Genomic DNA, 4,757 nt, shown 5'->3' on the forward strand with positions numbered 1-4,757 from the left:
GAGAAGGAAGAAGATGGTGGCCCGCAAGATTAGCAGCAACAGGGCTGCCATCAAAGGGTCCAACGGCTCCGAAGAGGATCGGGGAGAATCCTTCAACAATAGGGATTTAATAAAAAGGTTGGTCAACTGGTGCGTTTTGTCCGAGATCATCCACAGGATTGTCCATGCCGATCCTAAACAACGGGTTTGGAACTCTCTGGGGTCTTTTCTTGAGGTAGGCTAATTTACTTTTTTCTTCCTTTCACTTCTTCACTTAGTTCATTCCTTAGTTTTCATATTGACTTCCTGGCCGCTCTTGCAGATTGGACACCAACTCATCGCCAACATCAAGGGATGAAAAATACAAAGAAGGAAGCAGCCCAGGCAGAGGAAGGTCACCAGGCTGAGGCCGCCCATCTTAAGGAGAAGGTCGCCGAAGTCACGAGTCTCCAAGAGGCACTCCAAAAGGAAGAACAAACTTCGACAGATCTGAAGGCTACTTTGGAGGAGGAAAGAAGGAAGGTAGAGGTCGAGGTCTCTAAGCTAAATAGCAGATCCCGACCCTAGTCTCGGAGGCACGGGCCCAAGCAGTGGAGGAGTTCAAGACCTCCTCTGAGATGAGGGATCTGAATATCAAGTTCGGCCAGGCCACTTTTATCAAAGGCTTCGAGCTTTGCCATGGGGAGGTGGTCAGAAATTTTCCGAACTCGATCTCAGCTTCCTGGATGAAGTGTCCAACGATGAAGCCGAACCTTTCGAAGCTGTTGTCGGTCTCCCTCCAGCCGGGACCTCTTCAACTACCACAGCTGCTGTGGCCGACCTTCCGGGGGTGCCGAGCTCCTCCACTTCTGCTCCAGAGGTTCGAGACCTCTAATTTTGTACTTTTCCTTTGTTATAATTTTTTTTTCTCTTTCTCTTGTACTTAAGAATTATTCAATCAATAAAATCAGATTCCTCTTTATAGAGAGCTCCTTTTTCTCCTTCTACTTCTTTTTTCTTTTTTTTTCTTGCAATGATTTGCATTGTGACGCTCTTGTTTTCTGACAACAGTGCCCTGCCGAAGCTTTTCCCTATCACAGGGGATTCCTTTGAATCTATGATCTGGGATCTGAGAAGGAAAGTTCATCACCTAACAAAAAAATCAAAGAAGATGGATGACGAACTTCACAGGCTAAGGAAGAGACATTCGGAAGCCACTGTGGAGGTTACAAGAATTGACGCTAGAGGAAGGGCGCTATGTCTTCGCATGATCCTTGTTCTTAAAGGAGTACTCAACGGGACTATCTTTGGTCATCTTCTTCGACATCTTCTTTTTCTTCTCCGGCCAGATCCCAACCTGATGCCTCTCCGAAAGGCATCCACCAAGTGATCTACGGCCTCCATGGCCAGATCTCAGCAAGATCTGCCAGCTCTGGCCTCATCTCCAATTTTTCAGGCTCCTCCTCCTCCGGCAACGGCAGTTGATAAGTGGTATATTTTTATATTTATTGAAGGTATTTTTGATAATTTATGGTGCTAACATCTTCTTAAAAATCCTAATTTCATAAATTTATTGAATTTTCTTAAAAAATAAGTGATTTTAAAAAAAAATATGAAATTAGATATATTTATAAAAAAATAGATGTTAATTTAATTGAGCAATTTAAGCACCAAAATGAAGAGAAATTTTTGAGAAATTTAATGCATATTTTTTTAATTTTTCAGGTGAAAATCAGAGCAAAAATGGGGCTAAAATATCTTAAAAAATAAAAAATATTACCTCTGGTGCATGGTGGACCGGTCGGTCGGTCCACAGAGCCAGGGTGCGGTCCACAGGAATAGTTACATGGTCCACAGGCCGGCTCACAGCAAGAGAAAGATCTGGGCGCGATCCAACGACTGAGATTCAATCAGACCCAGATCCGATGGTTCAGACTCATTGCTGACTTTGAATAGGACTCTTTTGCACGATCCGACAGCCAGAAGCAATCCATCACGTGATCTAATGGCTGTTATCGTTCCCGACTTTGAATAGTACTCTTTTGCACGATCCGACGGCCAGAACTTCATCAGAACCCAGATCCAATGGTTGACATTTGATCCGACCTTGATAAGGATTATAACTCTGATTTTTTAGTAGATCTGGGCGGTCCAAGCTCCATCCGATGGTCAGAAATATTCTAAGGAGATTAATATGATTTCTAAGGATTTTAGGACTCCTTTTCCTACCAAAAAAATTATGAAAAATTTATCTATAAATAGGAAGTCCAAGAATAAGCTTGGAGAGGAGAAAAATTGAGTAAAAAGTATAAAAAAAATTAAAAAAATAATAAAATAGCTTTAGAGACCCAAGAAAAAGAAGGAGAAAAACTGGTTCGCTCTATAGAGTACGACGGAAGATGGAGAGGTCATCAACCATCTTTCCGATAAGGCTTGGTTGATCAACTTCAGATTCTTGTTATAGTTTTATTTTTATTTTATTTTATTATTTCTTTTAAATTCTTTGTACTTGAATTTTAATTTCAATTAATACAAAATTTATTTTTCTGCACTTTAAATTCCTGTCTTTTATTTTTTGCACGTAGATGCTAGGATCTAATTAGTAGATCTTAGTACCAATTTATTTTTATGCTTTTTTAAATTTTTATTATTTATTTTTATTGCAAGTAGATGCTAGGATCTAGTTAGTAGATCTTAGTACCCGATTTATTTTTTGCACTTTTAATTTTTGTTTTCCGACTTAAATTACTTTCTTTAAAATTTTATTTTTTTTATAAAATCAAAGATTTCAAATTAAAATCTTGCTTTCTCTATGGATTCACCCAACTCACTACTTTCTATATATTTTTAATTTTTATTTAAGTCAAATTTGATTGATAATCACGGTATCCTAACGACAGCATCTTGATCGCATCAATTTTTGCATCGTTGCGGAGAAGGCAACAATTTTAATGTTTGATTTTTTTGATTTTTAGTAAATTTAACTTACTAATTTTTTTATTTTTTTATCTTTGTATAGAAGAAAAATTCAAAAAAAAAAATTCAAAAAAGAGATAGAAGGCTTTCAATTTTGCTTGATGAGATCAATCCTAACCCTAGCTTTAACTAATTTTTTTTAGTATTAATTACTATTTTCTTTAATTAACTTATAATTTATCCACATAAACCTAATAAAAATTGCATGACAAGAGTAGAAACTTAATTTTAGGAGCATTCATCATTGTAGATTTATTTTTGGTGATCGCTGGAGACAAGGTAAGCTTTCAAGTTTTATTAGTTTCATGCATCTAATTTAGTTGCATAGAACCCCTTGTTTGAAATTGATTGTGCATATTCATCACAAATTAATTTAAGGAAAATACCCATAACAAGATAAGGTAGAGATTTCATCACCCTTCTTTGGCCCAAAAACAACCAACTAGCATTCCACATTAACCCTAGCCTAACTAAAATCAAATAGACATTGGCCCTAGTATTAATCGAGTTCAGTTTTGAGTATTGTGGTGAAGTCAAGTGCAAAGTAAGTTCGAACTCATCTCTGAAACTGGGGTCTAAGGCTAGAGGTTACAAAGGCTCTGTCTAAGTAGACTCGTGGTTATTTAATTGGTTCCGTTAGCTTACCTGGCCAATTCAATTGGTGTCTAAGGCAAGCAACGGGGGGACCCCCACAATCCCACCTCTTACCTGGCTAGTTGAAGGAAGTGAGAACAAACCCAATTTGCATTTGAGCTAAGCCACTCTACATCGAACTGTTAGGTCTAAGAAACCCGTAGGTGTCTAGGTTTAACTGTTTGCTAACTTGATTACAATTAACACTTAACCACAACTAATTCTTCTCACCTTACGTATCTAGGTCTAGAGCTCTTTCTTTCTTTTCTCTCCTTTTTCTATTTTTCTACAAAAAAAAAAAAAACTTGAATCATACATTAGGGTTTGCACTGGTATATGCAAGGTAGAAGATCTCTCTATCCTGACCTAGTAAAACCTAATCCTGAGATTGAATAGTTGATTCATATTAAACCTGAAAATCAGATGGCTGGAGATCCTAGAGAACCACCTAGGCAGATGAAGGAATATTTTATTCCTTCCACTTATAACCCATCGACTTGTATCCACTTACCTAATATCCCTACAAGCCACTATGAGATCAAGTCGACCATAATCCAGATGCTTCCATCTTTCTATGGGAATACTAATGAAGATCCTTACAAGCATCTGGATGAGTTCTTAAAAATTTGTTCTACGTGAAAATTCAAAATTTTACTAATGATGCACTTAGATTGACCTTATTCCCCTTCTCACTTAAAGACAAAGCCAAGTACTGGCTTGGCACAATAGGGAGACCAATCCAAACTTGGGCTGAAATGCAGCTCGAGTTTCTTAAGAAATTATATCCCATAGGTCGAACCAACACCATGAGGTGAGCCATCACTGGATTTGCTCAGCTTCCAGGAGAACAAATTCATGAATCATGGGAGAGACTTAAGAAATTTCTTAGAAAATGCCCACACCATGGTCTATCTAAGTGGCAAATTGTTTAAGCTTTTTTTGAGGGTTTAGGTGACCAATACAGACAGATGGTAGATGCATCTTGTGGGGGTGCATTCATGAGTAAAAGTGAAGATGAAGCCTATACTTTATTTAAAATTTTGAGTGAAAATTCAATCAATCATGCTTCATTATCCTCCTACAAAAGATCAATTCCTCACCAAAACAGTTAGGAATTTTTGAGATCAAGCAAACAGACTCTAATCCTAAGACCGATCTGAACCTAATAGCCCAAAGATTAGATAAAATCG

The 4,757-nt window shown here is 37.7% G+C and overlaps 1 non-coding gene across 1 annotated transcript; it reads right to left on the reverse strand.

Annotated features, from left to right (window-relative positions):
• Positions 1-4,368: 4,368 nt before the first annotated feature.
• On the reverse strand, positions 4,369-4,477 carry LOC140851382 (small nucleolar RNA R71). The gene has a single exon (XR_012134135.1). It is a non-coding gene; the product is annotated as a small nucleolar RNA R71 (small nucleolar RNA).
• Positions 4,478-4,757: the final 280 nt, after the last annotated feature.

Source organism: Elaeis guineensis, chromosome 8, assembly GCF_000442705.2.
Source record: "Elaeis guineensis isolate ETL-2024a chromosome 8, EG11, whole genome shotgun sequence".
Classification (NCBI taxonomy): Eukaryota; Viridiplantae; Streptophyta; class Magnoliopsida; order Arecales; family Arecaceae; genus Elaeis; species Elaeis guineensis.